This window comes from Myotis nattereri (assembly GCF_964212035.1).
Source record: "Myotis nattereri genome assembly, chromosome: 3".
NCBI lineage: Eukaryota > Metazoa > Chordata > Mammalia > Chiroptera > Vespertilionidae > Myotis > Myotis nattereri.
Genome location: NC_138077.1, coordinates 183,819,445 through 183,841,121, shown reverse-complemented (window position 1 = coordinate 183,841,121; position 21,677 = coordinate 183,819,445).

Sequence of the window (21,677 nt, the reverse complement as noted above, 5' to 3'; positions counted from 1 at the left end):
GCGTCTGAGTGGCTGCTTCTCCTCGCTGTCAGAGCCCAGCTATGCTTGGCCCATTTGCTTGGGTCCCAGCAGGCCTGAGGCCGTGGGAGCCTGGGAAGGCGCTCACCCGGGGGAGTGACTGACAGGTTGTCAGGCGGGCTGACTTTTGGATGGGAACTCGGTTCCTGGGCAGATCAGACAGCAGCTCAGATCCCAGGGGGAACTGGCCCTGGTGATGGATGCTCTGAGACCTCCCTGTCTGCCTCTGCTCCGTCTCCTCTGCCCACCCCCAACTTTCATCCTGCCTTCTTGTCCTCTCCTTGGTCAGTGGCCAGTGGTGCTGGGGTGGAAGAGCCGGCAGATTCATTAGGCGGGGATGCAGGGAGGCTGGAGCCATCAGTTCATGAATCAGCTCGGCTCTGGCGCTCCTGTCAGTTGGAGACAACACAGCGGCACTCAGAGTCTGTGCCCCAGGGACACTGTTACGGAAGGAAAGAGGCCCCCAGGACCAGACAGACCTGGCCTCAAATCCTGGCGCCACCACTCATCAGCTCTGGGACGTTGGGCAAGCTACTCGACTTCCTCAAGCCTCAGTGTCTTCCTCTGTAAAGTGGGGAACTAACAATTTGTTGAGAGGATCGAGTGAGAGAAAGGGTTTCCCAGTTGCTGTCACTGGGCCTCACCATTCTTGCTAACCACACAGTGGGTGTGTGGGAGAATGCAGCTCAAACCCAAATCTCCAGCCTCCCCCCGGACTCTTGTTCTTTTTCGGTGCTAGTCCCTCCTATTGGCCTAGCCTAGGTGTTTGCCTGGTCTGGAGGCAGAGGGTTAGACTTGATGACCTTGGGTTGAGCCTATTCAGTTCCAGGGATTGAGAGCACATAAGAATTGGGCCACTGGTGTGTTTAACAGATTAAATGCCTGATCAACGAATATTGCTGATGAAACTGAACCTATACATGAATCTCTAAACTGATCACGAGAGACTCATGTGAGAGGTGTGTGATGGGGAAGAAGCAGATACAAGCTCCAGCCATTCAGAAACTTGCAAACTCTGTGGGGAGGTGGGACATTCATTGAAGTGATATGAGCAAAAAATGTAGGACTGAGCATCCAAGAAACCAAGTCTGGTCTGTTTATAATAGTATCCCCAGTGCCTAACGCACATTGTCAGCACTCAATGAATGCCTATCACATGAAGGAATAGATGAATGAATGGCACAGAACACTTTCGTATGTTGTTTGTATGCCCCGTGGGACTTCCATGCTCCTGGAGATTTGGGGGGAAACTGGGTCTGAGGCTCTGGCTGCTCCACAGTTGTTTGTCATGCTTCTTGTCCTGCTCACGGGAGTTCAGCCTCCTCCATGCATGTCAAACCATCAGGCCCCACACAAAGCATTGCCCCTCTCCTTTTCCTTCAAGAATGCAATCCCTGGGAATGTTGCTGTGTGTGTCACTTTACTGAAGATTTTGTGGGGATGACAGGTTTGGCCAACTTTACAAGTCATCCCATAGAACTCCCTACCTTTCAAACTCCAAGGTTTTGACCTGTGGCCCTTCCCCAGCCGTCTAGGAAATGTGGCCTAGGGGATACTCCTTCCATTCCTTTTCTACCCCAATTCATGGTTTTTCTTGCAGGGAAGCTGGCTGCCAGCCTGTTCCCTCTGTCCCAGAGAAGTCCAAGGAATTCAATATTCTCTACTTTTTTCTTTCCACAACAATCTCCCCAGGCCCTGTGAGTTCGCAGAGGGTAGTGAGTTAGGTAGAGAAGGTCTGCCTAACACTGAGAGCTATCTAGATTGCCTAGAAGTGCTGGGCTCCCTGTCGTAGAAGGTATGCCAGCAGAGGGAGGTTGCAGAAGATCCCTTGGGGGTACAGATATGACTTCTTAGGTAATTATTCAATTTGGGGCTTGGAAAAGATGTGAAGCCAGGAAGTAAGAGAACTGGGTATATGGCCCAACAATCTTATTGATTCTCAGAGTGGGCCGAATCCAGTCTTCACCAGTCTCTGTGCCTCAGTTTCCCCTTTCACACAATGGTTGGGAAGCAGAAGAGAGGAAGGTCAGACTGGGTGCTCTCTTATAGTCCCTGCACCTCTGAGATACTGTGACTTCCTGGTATCTCAAGAGTGTAAGGTGATTTGCTTTTTCTGCAATGGGAACTGAGTGTCAAGTGTGTGGGAAATTGAGTGACTGGGTCTTCTTATCTCTCTGGCTCCAGGCCCAGTTGGAGATTCATCTGGCCACAGCAGAGGGGCAAGGGGTGCCCAGGACCCTCCTCTAGTCTGGAAAACATGAAGCAGGCCGTTGGCATCCTGTAGGGAGTGGGCCCGGCCAGGCAGCCTGTGGAGACAGAGGATGTGAGCAGCACAGAGCAGTGTGGGGTGGGTGCGGGCCATCTCTCTGCATCCTGGTGCTGCTCAGGGTCAGGGAAGAAAGCTCTGCTCTTGTGATGGGACAGGGATATGGAAACCACACCCATCTGTCTTCCTCTTGCAATGCAGACTCCATGGGGGAATATGTGAATCATGGCCCTCTGATTCTCATTGAGATTGGTCCAAATAGTCCAAAAACTTTCCCATCTAAAGTCTCCAGAGATCCCCTGAATTATGAGTAAACATTTTTTTAAATCAATTACCACATGCCAGGTTTTGTGCTGGGCATGGAGGTATAGCAGTGAATAAGGAAGAAATGGGCGGCCCCAATCCCATAGCACACCCACTGCTCACCCCCACCAGCTTCTGAACCATCGCCAACTTCAGGTACCTTCCCAGCCATCACGCTGAAGGGCATGCGGTGTGGCCTGGTGGGTGAGGTCATCAACAGCTTTGAGCAGGAGGCATTCCACCTTGTGGCCAGGAAGTTCCTTCAGGCTTCAGAGGGACACTGGGAGCAGCACCTACGGACCTGAGAGATGGGCCATTCTTCCCCTGTCTGGAGAAATGCAGGAACTCAAGGTGGGTGGTGGCCATGCCTGGGAGGCGTTCACTGTGGAGAAGTCAGGACCAGCTGTGCTCTGGGAGACCAATCCAATGGAATCTAAGCCTGACAGATTCGAGGGGACTTCTGCATGAAGATTGTCAGGAACATCACTCATAGTGGCGATTCAGTAAAATGCGCTGATAAAGAAACAGCCTAGCCCTAGCTGGTTTGGCTCAGTGAATAGAGCGTCGGTCTGCAGACTGAAGGGTCCCAGGTTTGATTCCAGTCAAGAGCACATGTTCAGGTTGCATGCTCGATCCTCAGTGTGGGGCGTGTGGGAGGCAGCTGATCAATGATTCTCTCTCATCATTGATGTTTCTATCGCTCTCTCCCTCTCCCTTCCTCTCTAAAATAAAAAAAATATACATATTTGTTTTTTTTAAAAAAAAAAGAAAGAAATAACCTATGGTTTAAGCCCAAAGATTGGTGCCTACAAGTCTAGTGCTTTTGACTGGAGCTAAGCATGACAGGGGGACAAAGCCACAGTCCCCTTTGGCACCACTTAATGTGCTCCTGGACACAGTGCGATGGTCTGGAGTTCCAGTGTTTACACTTTACTCATTCATTTTTTTATTCATTCATTCATATTTATATATTTTGGGGCAGGGCACTAAAGATGCAAGATGAACAGTCTCAGACTTAGAGATCTGTGAACAGACAATTGCAGCCTTGAGTGAAGACAGGATCACAGGAGGCTAAAGAAGAGACGAGGGGAACAAGGGAGCCTTTTCAGAGGATGTGACATCTGAGCTGACACCTGAAGGACTATAGGATTTGGCCAAAGGAGTGGTGAGGGTTCTGTGCAAAGGGGTAGGTGTTCCAGGCAGAAAGAACAGTAGGGAAGGCCTGGGAGCATTAGAAAAGGACCTGTGCCAGGTCCTGGAGTAGTGCCGGGGAACCTGAGTGTGTGGCCTGGCTGGGGGTGAGGGTGGACAGGTTGTCTGAGACCATATCACAAAGGGACTTAGGGAGCCAGGATAACAGATTTCAGCTTTATGTGAAGGGGAATAGAGAGCCACTGATTGGTCCTCATCCGCCCAACTGTGAATCTGAACTAACACCCCTCGCCTGCATTCTAGTGTCTCCTCTGCTCTTATCTCACTGGGAGACCTTGGGCCTGTCCTCTGCCCCATCCCAACTCTCCCTCCCCTTGTAGGGAGGAATTAGACAATGAGGCATGTGGGCGAGGTGATCGTTAAGGCTCTCCTGGCTCTGGGATGCTCCAATTCTAGGATACTCTGATTAGTTAATTAATTGATTAAATAGCATCTACTGAGCGCAGATTTCATGCCAGGCACTCAATAAGGAGGTGGAGCTCCCCACTGCTGCCCTGCAGGGGCACCCAGACAGCTGGGGAGGCAGATCCACGAATCTGTACCCGAAACACAAAGCAGCATGAGCTCAGAGCTGTGGGAGCCCAGTGGAGTGAGTGATTCATACTCCCTCCGGGGCCTGGGGGCGGCTTCAGAGAGGAGGCAGTAGACGATCTGGGCCTGGAAGGATACGCTGGGGAAGAAGATAGGGACTGCTTTGTTCAGGAAGAATGAGTCACCTGGGGCACTGGAGACAGGAAATGGGGCCTGGAGACAGGTAGCCACCAAACCCCTGGATGCCCGGAATGCCAGGCAGAGGGCCTGGGGAGCACAGAGGAGTTTGAGGAGGGGGTGAGCTCATCCACTCTGTCTTTGGGACACAGGAGTGAACTTTGGCTCAATCGACTGCAATCAAATTCATATGGGGCATATGGGCAAGGTAGGTCCATTTAGAGCCCCAGCTATAGGCCAGGCTGTGGGCCAGGTGACTGAAATGCATACCTGTCCTGTTTAACCCTGACAACAACTCTCCAAGATGGGAATGGTCATTCAGCTGTTCACAGGTGCAGAGGCGGGAAGCACCATGTCGGAGGTCACACAGTCAGAAGGTGGTGACCACACCCACATCCGGTGGGTGTGCCTGACTCCAGAGCTGTGCTCTCCCACCAACACCCTGACTACTCAGCACCCAGCCCTGTGCTTGGAGCCAGGACTTGCCACCAGACCCGGGTCCGGGTCTGGGTCCGAGGGCGCCGTCCAAGGTGTTTCCTGCTATCCTCTGGGGATGGATGGGGGGGGGGGGGTGGAGGAGAGTGTGATGGAGACAAAGGGGAGGAAGTACCTCCCCATCTGTCCTGTCACTGGACACCCTCCAAGAATGGGCACCAGGCTCCCCACTGCCCGGGTGGGAATAAACTCTTGAACTCTCTGCAGAGATAAAAAGCGCTATCTCCTCCCAGCCCTGAGTGTCGGCAGATGGGGCCTCTCCGGCCAACCTCCACAGGCAGCTGTGAGGCAGAGCTGTCTGGGGCGGTGGGAGGGGCGGGCCCCTCGGTCTTGCCCTCCTCTAGGAATGCCCATCACTGGCTTTCTAATAGTCCATTCCGCACAGCCCCTCTCCCGCGGAGTGTGTGCAAGACCTGAGGCAGGTACAAGTTCACATCCCAGTTCTGCCTCTTTCTCTGTTTAGAGCCTCAGCTTCTTCATCTGTAGAATGGGCATGGTTACTCCTCCTAGGGGTTGAGTGAAGTTGGTGTCTGGTGCACAGCAAGCCCTTGGCAAATGAACAATGATTTCAATGTTGTGATAAAACGGAGCCAGATCGCCTGGGTTCGAATGCCAGCTCCTCCCTCTCCAGCTGCACGGCTTTGGGAAAGTTGACTTCTACTCCGTGTCTTGGTTTCCTCTTCGGTAGAAGGAGGGTAGTGACACTGGTTCATTCAGAAAAAGCACCGAGGACAGTGGCTGGACAGTGGCAGGTGCTGTGTAAGAATCAGTTGTTTACTATTAGTGTTGCTCTCGAATCCACCCTCTGATCACCCATCTGGGTATCCCAGCCTTCTCCCCTGGTCCCTCCTGCTCCCAGAAGCCCCGTGTCGAACTCTCTTCTCTGCCCCTGGGCGGACCTTTCATACCCACATCCTCTCTCACATCTCGGGGGCAGGGGTGCTCTGTGGGTCCCTTTCCAGCATGTGTGGAGGGATTTGAGGCTGATGGGCACAGAGCCTTGCTGGCCCAGCTTAGCGTGAGTAGGCAACACCCCTCTGCCTCCCACATCATCTGCCCAGTGCTGGAGAACAGAACATCCTTTTCCTGGCCCTACAGACAACATGCCACTGTGGTGATTCATGGACTTGGGATCCCAGAAAGTCAGGGTAGAAAAGGGCCTCTGAGGGCATCCCTTTGATCTACGTCCCTTGCACCCCACCCCCAACAGAAAGCATTAGACCTTCAATAGAAGTCTCAGGGCAACAAGACTGATCCAGTTTATCCTGCTCTTCAGAATGATGCCCAAGGACCCCTGGGTCTGGGTCTCCCCAGGCCTGGAGATGAGCCTGCGTGTCCCTTCACCCTCACAGCTGGGCCGACTGGCTCTGAGCCTTTGCTATTTGAGGGATGTTTTGATAACCTCTTTCTGTGCCTCCCTCTCCTGCAAAGCCCCACCTGATCACCCTGCACTCTGGGCCGCCTCTTATCTCCTCGCTCTAAGCTCCCCCTCCATTACTGCACACGAGTTTTATCTGAGCCTCCATGAATGAGATTGATTTCTATGAATAATTGGAATACCTGGCTGGTGACCCAGTGTTGCTGCCACCAGGGTGGTTGGGGCTGCAAAGCTCACATCCAGCTCTTTCTCTATTTCCATTCCGTGACTGCTGTCTGGCCCAGGACACCCTAACTTTGTTTCGGCGCAGGCTGACTGCTCCGCTCCCCCTAAACCCCACCATCCACCCACTCTATCTTCTCTCGAGCAACTGGATCAACCTGTAAAAGCTCGAACCTTCTGAGAGCACCCTGCCCTTGTCTTGTCATTCAGGGTCTTCCTGACCCTGTCCCCATTTAACTGTTAACCTCACAGGCAAAACTTCACCCTTGCATTCCCTGAACTCAATCAAAGTCTTTTGCCCAAGCCCCACCCTCTATGGGTGTTCATGCTTCAGTCAGTTAACTACTGTCAAGTACCTACCTTGTCCAGGCCTTCCATAGGGCACTAAGAATGCAGACAGGGCTAGTGGGAAAGGCAGCTTCATAGCCAGTCATCTGTAATGGGGTGGAATAGGTGTTCTAAAGAAGCACAGGGTTGAGGGGGTGGAGGAATAGAGCTGTGAGAGCCCAGAAGATCCTAACGCAGCCTGGGGTTAGTAGGGAAGGCTTCCTGGAGGAGGGGGCATAGAGTAGGGTCCTGACAGATTAGAAAGCTGGCCAGATAGGCAATGGAAACTTCCACCTATTGAATACTGACCTCTTGAACCAGCCCAATTCAAATGCTGCTTTCTGCAAGAACTCTTCCTTAATTGGCAAGACCTCCCTGCCCTCTCTGAAGGGCTGGCTCCATGGACATGCTGCCTGGGTAGTCACACAGGGTCCCACACTTTGAAGAGTCCCACAGCTGGTTTAATCCTCTGCTAGTACTGTCTTGAAATTATTAGCAATTTCAATAATTTTCATTTTTCACTAGGCCCCTCTGACTTATGTGCCTGGTCCTGCCTCCCTCAGCTCTTGTCCCTTCCAACCTTGTGTTGTTTTTCCCTGGGGGACACCTGCATTTCTGGGGACTGGGGGCAGGGGGATCTGACTCATTTCTGTCTTCAGGGTCCAGCCCAGAGGAAGATCCCCAAGAGGCCTCTGTGACTATTTTGGTGAATGCGATGAAACCCTGCCAGGACACAGCCCTTCCATCAAAGCCAGGATATCATCCCATGGGAAGGGTGTGGTCCAGCCTGCACATACTCCAGGAATTCAGAGAGAGGAGGGATGGCTGAGGCCAGAGGCATCAAAGTGCTCCACAGAGGACCCTCCACCACTGCTCTTCTGTCAAATGTCTCTTCTTGGCTGAAAGCCCTTCCCGACCTCTGGTCTCACTTCTTGCCGCAAAGTTCCCCTCCCCCACCCTTGTAGACCTCTCCCCAGGCCTCTGGGCTTAGCAGAGAGAGGCTGGGAGGTAGGATGACAGCATCTTAATTTCCCTGCTAATTACAAGTGCTGGGAAGAGGGGTGCTAAATGCCAGATAATTACCCAGGAGGAGACACGCGCCAGACTCCTGGCTGCTCCCAGCACCAGGAATTTTACTTTAATGGTTTTCTTTTCTTCTTCCTTAAAGAGAGGGAGAGAGAGAGAGAGAGAGAGAGAGAGAGAGAGAGAGAGAGAGAGAGAGAGAGGAGAGAGAGAGAGAGAGAGAGAGAGAGAGAGAGAAAGCGTGCCTTTATCTCTCCTTAGCTTTAGGAGGTAAAGAAAGCAGTGGCTTTCTTAAAGCCCTCTCCTTATCAGGGACTTAGATTCAGACCCTCCTCATTGGGTCTGGGGAGAAGGTCTAGGGATCAGCGACCTACCGTGTTTGTACTTGACTTAGGCTGAGGATGTGGAACGGGGTGGGTGGGAGGAGGAGCCCCAGCCCTCCCCTCCCTGTGCACCACCAGAGACTTGTGCATGCGCACACCCACACACACCACAGCACCAGCACGGATACCACCAGCACCAGCACCAGCACCAGCACCAGCACCAGCACCAGCACCACGACGGCTCCACTTTGGAGAATAGGAAACCTGAGCTGCTGCCTTGTTCAGGGTTGAGGCATGAAGAGACAGGGAGGGGTTCTCTGTGGTCCCCTCCATGGGCTCTACTACCCATCCCAGGGCAGGTGAGGGTTGGGGGGAACAGTGTCACCCAGTTGCTTGGCCTCACTCCCATGCCCTGATGCCTGCCAGCTTCAGGCACAGCTTGAAAGGTTCCCAACAGGAAGCTATTAAGTTGATGAGCATTCTTGTGGTCCTGGATTGATACAGCGACGCTCTGTTTCTTAATGCTGTTGTAATTTCTATAATAACATTTTCCTCTTCTTAAGTAAACTTGGACCTCAGCCCGTAGAACGTGGCTGGCTTTGCCTGGGGAATTTGGGACCTGAGATCGTGGAGGGAACACTCTCTGGAAAGGTGGGAAGGGGAAGGGGGAGGCTCAGCTCCCCCACTCGAAGGGCTGGGCCTCAGATGGGCTGAGCAGGAATCAGGAAGGACCCACAACTCAGCTCTGGGCTTGGCCAATGCACCTCCATCCTCCTAAATATATACCTCTTATAACACAGGGAGGCAGCCTGGGACATGGTTAAGAATATGGACTCGAGGTTTCTATGGGACTACTATATATATACCCTACTTGTGCAGTCTTAGGTAAGTCGCTTAGCCTTTCTGGCCTCAGTTTCTCATCCGAAAAATAGGGATAATAGTAGTACATAACATAATGCATTATAAATTATGACTGTTGAATAAAATAATATATGTAAAGAGCCTAAAAGAGTAGCTGTTGCAAAGCATGTGCGTAGTACATCTTCAAAAGAAATCCACACAAATGACCATGTCTCACGGGTAATCTTATAATTTTAAATTTCTCAGGTTCCAGAGTCAGAGAATTATAAAATCTTACTTTTTTTTGTCATTGAGTTTAAGAAATCTTAAATTAAGATCATCTATTAATAGAATAAAATAAAAACTTCATGTGGAGTCTTAGATTCTCAGGGTCCTAGACTATGAAACAAAATGGCATTCACATCTTAAGGCCTCCAAGGTCAACCTGGCACTGGCCATCCAGCATCTGCTCCCACATCTCCATGACTCTGAGTCCACCACCTTGAAAGGGTTGCCTCCTGGGACGTTAATGGTGAGTACAGATTTGCCTCCTTTTTCAGCCCCCATTGGTCTGAGCTCTTCTCTCTGGGCCACCAGAGTGTGTCTGCTTCCTCCTCCCATGAGAGCCCTGAGAAACTGGGAGAGATGTGGATAGCGGGTGTACCCAGTGCCTGCTCTTCCAGCTGCTTTCTTTCAGAACAAGGTTTTCCATTGTGTCACCGGTGGGCTGCCTTGGTCTAAGCAAGCCTACCACCTAATATCCCAGAGTGAACACCAGGTGAATCTGACCATGGCTCAGAGGGACTTCTGTCACCCATCCTTGTCTTTTAACGTGGTCTAGAACCAATGCTCTTTCTGGCAGGTCAGCTTCTCTGGAGCTCAACTACTAGAGCCCATTTCAGTGAATAAGTATGTGCAAATGTGTAGAAGGTAGGGAAGGGAGCTTTGGGGCTGGATCTCAGAAGTTAAGAACACCAAAACTAAAGAGGGAGAAGAAAGGAAGTGAGCCTAGACAGTGTTGCTCAATGGTTGAGCATCGACCTATGAACCAGGAAGTCACAGTTTGACTCCTGGTCAGGACACATGCCTGGGGTTGCAGGCTCAATCCCCCGTGTAGGGCATGCAGGAGGCAGCCAGTCAACTATTCTCTCATCATTAATGTTTCTCTCTCTCTCTCTCTCTCTCTCTCTCTCTCTCTCTCTCTCTCTCTCTTCCCCCCTCTTCCTCTCTGAAATCAATAAAAGTATTTAAAACAAGAAAGAAAGGAAGGAAGCGAGATGACCGGAGACGGGCCTCACCCTCTCCATGAGTGGCATTTGTTGAAGTGATGGCACTTGCAGCAGGCTGGGAAGGCCCCTGTCTTACATACCTTCCAACCAGTGTAAAGGACATCCATAATTCCCATGATTGTTTCATACTTTCCCCACACCCATTTCCTTTTAGAAGAAGCATGTTCTGCAGGTGGGAGGCCCATTAGCCCCTGATGCTAGTATGACTGAGAGTTGAAGGTATGTTCCCAAATATCACTGGTTGGGCATCTTGGTGAGAGTTGGGAATGTTGTGTATGACTGTATGGGTATGTCCTACACAAAAGTGCCTGGCCAAAGGGCAAGTTGGGCCAGGACCCAGCCAGTGCTCTGCTCTGCTCACAAGACACACACCCTGGCATGTGCTGCCTCCAACCAGAGGAGGAGGTACCTTTTTCTAATGCACACATGTGTCCTAAGGTCTAGCAGCAGGCAAGGGGGTGGTGGACTGAGTGATGAAAAATGTAAGCCCAGGGATATAGAAACTGGGAAGGGTGACAGATTTATTTTGCAGTAAGAGGCACAGAACTGACTCATACCCAACCCCTCTTCTTAAGGAACTCTTGTTTAATGCAGGAAACACCCAAACAGACCATTGAGAGGCTGTGGGAGCCTGGATGAAGGTGGGGATGGGGGCTCCAGCTCTGGGTCCTGGAGGATGAATAGGAGTATATTGGATAGGAGAGGCTGGGAGAGGAGGCCCATGCAACCTGGCGGTGTTGGAGAATGGGATTGTGATTTATAAGAAATATGTATTTGGTGATCACGGTTCCAGGCTCCCAGCTTCCCAAACCCTTGACAATAAGAGCATGTGATAATGTTTTGGTCACTTGTCCTCAGTTCCTGTAATCACTTCAGAGACATAAAGGTGAAATGGAAGACTTGTTATTCATAACAAGCTCCTCTCCACACAATTGTTTATGTTGATGAGGTGCCTTTTGGAAATGCTCTCAGGATGGGGGATGGTTGACAATGGAAAGGAGCAAGAATGGAGGATCAGTACTATCAGTCCTACTCCCTGATTTCCCTGGAAGAGAGAGGGGCTGGAGGTTGTCATCACCAACAGCCAATGATTTAGTCACTCATGCCTATGTCAAGAAGCCTCCATAAAACCCCAAAAGGATGGGGTTTGGAGAGCCTCCAGGTTGGTGAGCATGTGGAGGTGCTGGGAGAGTGACCCACCTGGACAGGGCATTGAAGCTCCATGCCCTTTCCCCACACCTCGCCTTCTGCTTCTCTTCAGCTGGCTGTTGGTCCCTATCCTTCAACATCCTTTGTAATAAACTTGTAATCTAGCGAGTACACAGGTTCCTGAGTTCTGTGAGCCACGTTAGCAAATTAACTGAACCCAAGGAGGGGGCGGTTGGAACCTCTGATTTATAGCCAGTGGGCCAGAAGCACAGGTAACAACTTGGACTTGGGATTGGCATCTGAAGTTGGGGATAGAAAGTACAATCTAGTGGGGCGGGGCCCTTCACCTGTGGAATCTGGTGCTAGCTCCAGGTAGATAGTATGGAATTGAATTTTAGGGCCCCAGCTGGTATCGGAGAATTGCTTGTGGGTCCCCCAGCTCCCATCCCACTCCCACATTGGAATTTGGTGTTAGTTATTTTAGGAATGGTTCTCAGCACCCAGCAAAGGGCTTAGTATGAAGACGGCCTTTAACACATCATTGGTAAATGAATATGTGATTGAATGAAGGTGCATGGGTGATTGTAGGGGGACTGAAGGGGGTAGAGTTGGAGGCAGGCAGGGCCTGGATCTGGATGGCCCCCTTGGGCTATATGTGAAGATGCTCTCTTTCTGTTGATGGGGAGCTATTGAGTGACATTATTAGACTTGTTAGAATCATCCCTCTGGCAATGTGGTGGAGCTGGTTCGGAAGGGTGAGACTGGAGCAGAGTCACCATCAGCCACAGGTATTGTCACTGCCCTGACCTTGGGCTGGATGACTGGGACCAGGCAGACTGGGGTTGAGGAAGGCAGAGCTGTGTGGACACTGAGCTGCCCGTGCAGCTGGAAAAGGTAGGGGAGGCAGAGACACACCCAGGTGCCCCTAAAGCCTGGGCCTCGTGGATATGGGGCTCTTTTTGTTCTGACAAGAGTGTTACTTCTATGGTAAATTGTGCTGCTATGAACACAGGGGTGCATATATCCTTTCTGGTTGGTGTTTGCAGTTTCTTGGGATATATTCCTAGAAGTGGGATCACTGGGTCAAATGGGAGTTTCATTCATAGTTTTTTGAGGAAACTCCATACTGTTCTCCACAGTGGCTGCACCAGCAGCAGATGAGTGAATTAAAAAACTGTGGTACATCTACACAATGGAATACTACACTGCTGTAAACAAGAAGGAATTCTTACCATTTGCAACAGCATGGATGGAACTGGAGAGCATTATGCTAAGCAAAATAAGCCAGTCAGAGGAAGATAAATATCACATGATCTCACTCATTTGTGGAATATAATGAACAACATAAATTGATGAACAAAAACAGATCCAGAGATGGAGAAGCATCGATCAGACTGTCAAACCTCAGAGGGAAGGTAGGGGCGGGTGGGGGTAAGAGGGAGAGATCAACTAAAGGACTTGTATGCATGCATATAAGCCTAACCAATGGACACAGACAACAGGGGGGTGAGGGCATGAGTGGGGGACGTGGGAAGCAATGAGGGGGTAAGGACACATATGTAATACCTTAATCAATAAAGAAAATAAAATTAAAAAAGAGTGCTATTTCTCCAGACCTGAGCCTACAGGTTAGAATCAGCACCTGGAGGCTCTCTCAGGATGGACAGGCGATAACCTTCTTCTCAATTTCGGAGCTTGGAGTCGAGGGATCACCTGAATGTTCGGCAGCTCTGGATCCCACCACCTGCCTCCTCCCTCAGGACCTTCTATAAAAGCACTGTCATGGCTGCTGGGTTCTGTGCAGAGGGAGCTAGAAGCTCCAATGGGTAAGACTAACAGTGGTGGAAAGCAGGGGTGTGCATGGTTTGCCGAGCGACCATGGCCAGGTCACCACCCCATCCTGGAGAACTCACCAAACATCAGTCCAAGGCAGCGGCACACTCCCCTCTCTGATGGGGACTTGAGGCCCAGGGCTTTCTAGCCTACTTCAGAAGAAGCAGTTGGATGAAAGGCATGTTTGGAAAAGGAGAGGATCTGAAGCTCGTAGAGGGCTGTGGGATGATGTGTCCCATGGCGAGGATGGGGCATCGAGCATGTGAAGGAGGCAGGGGCTGAGGCCAAGCAGCTATTCTTTCTTCCTTATTTCTTGCAGCCTGGCATCATGACCCTCTGGGATCAACCTGGCCAATGTCCACGGCCATTTCTCTAAGCTAGCTCCCCTCTCCCCCCACTGCTTCCTAGACTCCAGCTCTTTGCTCTTCTTTAAGCACTTCCCTCCCTCTCTGCCTCTACCTCTGAGCTCATCGCTGATCCCGTCTGTGCACCTTTCTGGTCTGCCTTGGAATGCTTGCAGCTCAAGGGCCCTTCTCCTCTTCCTGCATCACCTTCCAGCCTGGAGCCAGGTCCCTCCCTTCTTCTCTTAGGAAACCTTCTGTTTCATCTGAACCCTAACTATTTGTGTATTGTGACTGGCGTCAGAGGTCTGGGTTTGAACACCTGCTCTTAAGAGGGATGTAAATGTGGGCATAGTCCTTCACCCCCCAATGCCTCATTTCCTGGTTTCTGAAACAAGGACATGCACCTTTGAGACAGGGCCTGCATCTGTCCTGGTGTGCCTGGGACAGCAAGGTTTATGCTGATTGTCCTTTGGAATTATTACTACCAGTAGTGGCCCCTTACACTCCCAGAATGCCTTGGTTTGTATGATAAATTATATGTTCACCTCACTCCTGAAGCTCTTATGAAGATTAAATTAGATAATCTCATGATATAATCCATGTAAAGTTCCTCAGCAGAGTGCCTGGCATAGAGTAAGTACTCATTAAACATCCACTTGTTATTCTGTTCCCCACAGACGGAGCTCCTTGAGAAAGGAGACAGGGTGTCTGGTTCAGTTACAATTACCAGATGAGAATGGCCAATTATTCGAGAATTTAGAGTCCAGTGCAGTCCAGTCAATGCTAAAGTTAAGGTGCAGGGTGACTTTGTCTCTCTTTATGACTCAAAAGCCTGTCAGTGACGTTCTGACACTGCTGTTTGGCACTGTGCTGTGGCCTGGGAGCAGGAAGAGCCACATTTCCTGTGCACCTACTATGTGCGAAGCTCGCTTTTTTCTTTTGTCACTGAATCTTCACATTCATCACGAGTGGTGGGTCTGAGGTTAAAGGACGGTGGCCATTGAAGAGCAGTCCTGCTTTAGGATGGTAAGAAATAGGTCCTGGAGTGGTGAGACATGAAGCAGAGGAGTTTGCAGGGAAGAGATGGCTCAGGACCTAAGAGGCAGGGTAAAGAGTTTGTGTTGTAAAAGCCACTGCAGGTCTTAATACAGCCAGTGATGTGGGCAGAGTGAAGCCTGTATCTTAGAAGGACCACTTTGGCGCTGGTGTGGGGGATGACCTGGGGTGTGAGTCCAGATGGGAGATGACTGTAGCTGTGATCCAGGAGGAAGTTACTGAGGGGCAAGGCCAGCAAACTCCCAAGTTCAAATGTGCAAAGATGTCTAAGGTAGTGGTTCTCACAGTGCTTAGCACATGCCTGACACACATTGTCATTAATATTGATCAATAATGGTATCACTCATCATGAAAACCGTAATGGTAAGGATAATGAGAGCACTTATTTATTGAACATTACAACATGTGATGGAAAATGCTTTGCTTACATTAGCTCATTTAGTCATCGTAACGATCCTCTCAGGTAGGTGCTGTGACTCACTCACCCCATTTTACAAATGAGGAAACTGAGACCTAGGGACTTGAAATGTTTTTGCCCAAGATCACACACACCTGAAAAGAGGTGAATTCAGGGTGGCAGGGCCCCATGTCCCCCTCCAGGGCTCATGCCCTCACGAAGCCGCCACACCAGCTGCCTGGGAGGAGTTTCTCAGCAGAAGCCCATGCTGGCTGGCCCTGGAGGAGAGAAGGGGGCAGGTTCATTGTGTCAGGGTCACTGAGTGAGAAGAATTCTAATGCAAGTGCCTGGTGCATCGTCTGTCCCCTGAGGTTGCCTTCCACTGATACAAGCTAAGGCTGACCCCGGGAGGGAGCAGCAGGAGAGCGGGGGAAGGCATCGCAGGCCCCAACCCCTCACTTCCCCAGGTTTTGGTCCCCTGGTGCTTCTAGGATCATCTCTCTTCCTCCAAGATCTGTGCAGTGGAGCCATCCAGCTTCCTCCAGAGACCACCATCTCTCTTCTAATTGGTGGAAAATTGGTTGCTAACTGCCAGGAAATCGCCGATTTTCCATCCATTACTGGGGGGACCAGGGCTGTGGAGCTGTGGGGGCCTCTGGGTGGGAAGCAGATGCTGATTAGGCCTTGCAGTTAATGATTAGGTTTGAGGACCTCCTCAGGCAGCCCTCCCAGACTGCTTATTAACTCCCTGCGAAGACCCATTGGGTAGGAGATATTGGTTAAGTAGAACGCAGAGCCACAAAAGAGTTACTATTCATTAGACTTTGGTTGTGGGGAGGGAGGAAACTGGGGGGGAAAACTGTAACCTCAACCCAGGAATGTTAAACAGTCTCATAAGTTGGCAGAGAACTTTATAATTGTTGCTATTAAAATATATGTATTTATATAGGTGATTTGTTGGAGGAAAGAATTTCAGCATTCGAGGGAGATCCCTGCTATGATCTCACCCAGGATTAAGTTGTTAGGGACTAGATATTAATTAAGGCTGAGGGCCCCAATCCCTTCCTAATTAGCTCATGGAGTATAATTTGCTACTGTTATAATCACCTCGAATTTGCCTGGAGCTCTCCTCCAGCTAGATTGGGTGAGCTCTACCCCAGTTCATGAGCAGGGGCAGAGCGGAGGCAGGAGGCCTGGGCTCCACTCACACCCGTGTTCCTGACTCGGGAATGGGTTTCTCTCCCCAGTTTCCTCACCTGCAATGAAGGGCCAGCTAAGGGAAAGGGTGGGATATGCTTGAGAAGCCCTTCTCAACTGGATGTTCTGAAACACAGTGTTGGTAAAAACTCAACAGTGGCATGAGATTGGGGATATATTGATGCCAGGCTTCTTCTGTGTTCTGCACAACCCGGGACATTCAAAGGCCTCCCCTTACCTAAGGGGAGACAGGGAGTTCTCCTCTGGGGATCTCTTCTGAAGGTCAGGAAGTGAGGTCATTTGTCATCTCGGTGACAAGCAGAAGTATATACCCAGGTGGCCCCCTGCGTCCTCTGAGCAGCCCATCTCTGTTCACTGAGCACCTTGTGTTCACGCTGACTCTGCTCTCAGAAATTCCTCCCTTCTGCTCTTCACTTACCTGGCAAACTCCTATAAATCCTTTAGCACCCAATCCAAATGTTCCTTTTTTGTTAAGTCTTTTTTGTTAAGCCTTTCTGGTACCAGCAAGGGCTAGTGAGGCCCTTCTCTAAACTGCTTTTCTTGAATCCTCTATCCAGATCTAACCTTCCAAGATGACTGTTCATGCCTTGGTCTTACTTATCAGACTGTGAACTTCTTGAGGGCAGGACCATACCATGTCTGATTCAACTTGGCATCCACAGAGCTCATTCCAGAGGAGGTATCAGAGTTGGCTGAGGTTGCTTTCTATTTTTGGTTTATGCAATCTTTGAGAAAGGGCTCCCAGTCCTTTGCCTCTGGTGTGAGGAAGAAAATGGGCTTTGAGAGCAGGTGATGCCCTGGTCCTTGGATAGTTTCTGGGGCTGTGAGGTGTGAACCTTGTTCTTAGTTGTGATATTGACAGGTAAGAGGGGTCCTATAGCTCTTCACTCTACCCAGGTATCTTCCTCTCCTTCCCCATGAGATCCCTAACACAGACCTGGGAATACAAATGGTGTTTGGAGAAGGAAGTGAGCTATATTGCACTGAATTCAATTGGCCATGATGGAACCCACAAAAGAGACTGAGAAAGGCCCTTCAAACCCAAGCCCCAGGCAGAGGAGTTGGCCTGCAGCAGCTCTGTGGGCTGGAAGCAGAGAATCAAAAGCAAGGGAGGTGCTGCTGACTGGAAGTATAAACAGGTTCAAGAAGGGCTTAAAGAAATTCCCGGATGACAGATCCCTCACAGGTAACAGGTCATTAATAACCATGAAAGATAATGATGATAATAATAATAATTAATAATAATACCTCCAAGAGAGCTTTTATATATTTTTTTCTTTGCCGCTATCTCCTTAAATACTCTCCACCCACTTGGGTGAGACTGTAAATGCTCAGAAAGGTGGAGCAACTTGCCTGCGGCCACACATTGTTCAGGGCAGAGCCTGTGCTAGGCCTGAGATGGTTCCTCATTTCAGAGAAAGTGTGTGATGTGTTTTGAGCCTAGGGCTCCATTTCTGTCTCTCCCCGTCCTCCTCTTCCCCCATCAGTCCTGCACCATCATAAGCTCTTCATTCAAAGGTGTGCCCAGGGTCTGTTGTCCTGCTCTGCCAGTGCTCTGCCACTTGACATCAATCATGAGTTGTCCTCTTGCTTCAGTTTCCCCATCTGTTCAAGGTGGTGGTTGGATCTTGTGGGAAGTTAACCTCTTGGATCCACGATTTCCCCTTTATAAGGTGGGGTGGTAAGAGTGCTTGTCATTGATCTGAGGAGGAAATGGCACAGTGTGTGTAACGTGCTTAGCAACCTGCCCGGCACATGGTGTGCACTCAACAGATATGAGTTTGGGGCAAGGCCTGACGAAAGCAGCCCAGTGCGGGGACACTCCAGGCTGGTGCAGAGCAGGCTGAGGGGCAGTGTCTTGTCTTGTCTGCCGGCTGTCTGTCTGCTGTTCTCCCGCTCACAGGGTTTTCCCCCGGGTTCTGTGAACCCTGGTGGACTTCTGGGGAATTTTACTCACGTTTCATGGACTCTTTGCCACAGTTCCTTAGAAAGTTATTGGTGATCTGTGGTATCTTGCTAGAATCCTGAAGAGGCTATTTTACGAGTGGAGAGAGGCCTTGGAAATTGTGTAAAATCACCAGATGTGCTCACATCTGCACTGTGTGAGGATATGTGTTCTGAAGCCAGTTTCTCTTAACTTACCCTGCTCTCTGGAGCACTTGTTCTCAAGTAAAAATCATGGTTTCCCCTTGGGGAGTGAAAGGGATCAGTGCTGCCACCTACAGACAGAAAATATATTAGATTTATTTCTTGAAGAGCCTGTTTAAGAACAGTAGAAAAAAAGAATTAGTTGCCAACCCCAACTGCTTCCCTCATCTTATTACCTACTATTTAAAAATCCATCAGTTTCCACCATTACTGTGTTCAGATGTTCCACCTTAATGAAAATTTCTGGTTGTGACACAGAATGCATATGGTGCCATTTCTGTTTGGGACCAGGATTAGAGCCCCGACTCTATCACGCTGCCTAGTATAGGATACAAAATGATTAGGTATCTGTTCATTAATTGGTCATTATAACATTGTAGAATTGCTTTGGTGTTGGATCAACATTTGCAAAGCTTTGGTTTAGCAGATCCCATTGAGATAGTATGATGCCAAGGCAGCTTATAGGAATTGGCCAAATGGGGAATTTTTGCTTTTGTGGATCGATGGGCTCAGAGGAAAATTCCTCCAGATACAACTTGGGCCAGTGTCCAGATTGCAAAGAGGGCATATTCTGGGTCAGAGATGCAGCCTGGCTGGTGTAGACAGCAAAGGGGAGAGCTGGGAGTCCCTGAGCTCCAGGTCTCAGGGTGGAGTTGTGGCTGGTTGCCAGTTTCCCATTGCCATGAAGAGCAGTACGTGAACTTGCACTGGACAGCCTGTGTGTACAGAGCTCACAGAGCCTGAGAAAAGCAAACATGTGTAGACTTCTTAGGGGAACATATGCTAGAGGATCACAAAGGACCCAAAGGAAAGTTCTCTGGTATCAAAGGAGGAAATGGGAGCTCAGAATGGGGCAGTGCCCTGTCGAGGCCCCCAGCAGGTGGAGAGAAGAGCCAGGACTGGAACCCAAGCCCCTGACTCCTCCTGGGAGGCTCTCTGGGAAGCCTTTCACAGCAGCTGGCCTCCTGGAACAAGACCTCACTCTCCACTCAGAGCTCCCTTTCCCTGAGGGCTACGGAGATGGAGCTTAATTTTTAATGAACTGGCTTTCAGTTTAACTTCCCCCTTGGCAATGATTAATACCCAGTGACCTCGTCTGGCATCTGCTGATCCTGACCAGGGCTGACCCATGAGAGTGTTGGTGGCCTCCAGGCCCAGTATGGACTCATATGCAGCTGGAGGAGGTTTGAGGGGTACTGGAATGTTTTCTTACCTAAAAGAACCTCTTCTGTCCTGTGCATGGGATTCTGTCATTAGATATCACTCTTCAGAAGTCGGACATCACAAAAGGCCCTGGTTGCGGGGACTAAGAATAGAAAGGCGTTTCAAGTCTTCACTGGCTATTGGTTTGCCAGTTCTGGCGTCCAGCAGCTCAGAGAAATGGTAGGATGCGTACTTTTTAGTCGAAGGTTAATCTACTGAGGCATCACTGGATCCATAGCACAACCAGACTGTAAGCTACTCATGGGCAAGGTCGGGGTCTAGAGAGCAAAGACTCATAGGGGGAGAACTCAGATTTGGAGCTTGAAAGCCTAGGTACGATAGCCTGTAACAGGAGAACGTGGGCAAGCCCATTTCAGCCTGTTTCATTGTCTGTCAGGTGGAGAACACAGTGCTTCCAGGCTCTTTTGAAGATGGGAGAGACAGTACCTGACAAGTATCTGGCCTAGAGGAGGCACAGACTAGATGGCGTTTGTTCTCCAGTTTTTCCCCTTCTCTGACTCACCTTAGCTGACCCTCTGCCGAGAGGAAGAGTAGGTTCCAGGTGCATCTGAGAAGGAGGACTTTTCCTGCAGATCTGGGATGTTTACAGGACTGGTTCTGCCCTTGTGAGACCAGATAGTTAGCCAGGTGTCAGGGCTCCATTCTTTCCTGCCCCTGGAGGCACTGGAACCAGTGAGCAGGGCTGGGTCTGCCCCCCTCAGTATCCGCCTGCTGCCTCTTCTGATGATTGTATACACTGAGCTGAGAAAGTGCCTGGGTCTGAGTCCCTCGCGGCCTCTTGCCTCTGTGCTGCATCTTGGCACCAGCTGGTACCAGCCTGGGCTCTCTCGGCAGCAGCTCCCTCCCAAGTCCTGGTCTGGGGCCCAGTGCCCACTGCCATTTTCCCGGGACCACTGAGATTCAGTCCTGTGTGGAGGCAGGAAAGTGGCTCCTGTGACCTTCCCAGGGAGGATCGATGGGGAGGCTGGGCTGGGGTCAGGCAGGCTGAAGCAGGGAACCATGAAGCCCCCAGCGGAAGCCGTGGCTCCTTTTCTGTTTTGGTTTTGCTTTTGTGGGCTTTTCATTTCAGAAGTTAATCTAGTTAATGCCAACAATGTCATTTCGGCAAGCCAGCAATTTCCTTTTGCCCTTTATTTAATGAGCTCCTGCCCCCACTCCAATCTCTATAATAAAAGGCATGCAGGTGGGTAATTACAGAGGTGTAAAATAGGGGTGCTGGGCCACGGCCAGCTGAGCATTCTGGAGCATCCGTTGGGGAGAATTCTGGGGAACTACCCAGCCCCACTGTTCAGTTCCAGGTAGGGATATTGAAGTTGAGAGAGGCTGAGGAACTTATATAAGACCACCTAGCAGGTAGGAGGCAGGACCAGAACAGGAATCCAAATCCTTAACCTTCCAGCTGGGTCCTTTCCCCTACTAAGTGCCAATTCAATATCCTTGCCTGTATCCTGCAAAGCATGCCATAGGAGCTCCCACCTGCTATCCATCCATCCATCCACTCACCCGCTCATCCATCCACCCACCCGCTCATCCATCCATCCACCATGTACTCTATAGATACTTATTGATCACCTACTATGTGTCAGGCACTGTAAATACAGGAAGAACCAAGACTGTCATAGCCCTGTCCTCATAGAGATTGTCATGTTTAATTACATTCTCAAACTCAAAGTGATGGAGGCACATGGCATGAACAGTTGATTTCAGTATGGGATGGCAATGCTATGTTTGTTATAAGCCCTGGACTCTGAATTCTGACTGTAGGGCCAAAGAGAGGTTTTCAGAGGAGAGAATAAGTCATTGTGATGGGTAGTGAGTGACAGGGCAAAGTTTGTGAAAGGTGGCATACTAGAACATAAGAAGTTTACAAAAGAATCTGGAAAGATATTTACCTAAATGTTAAC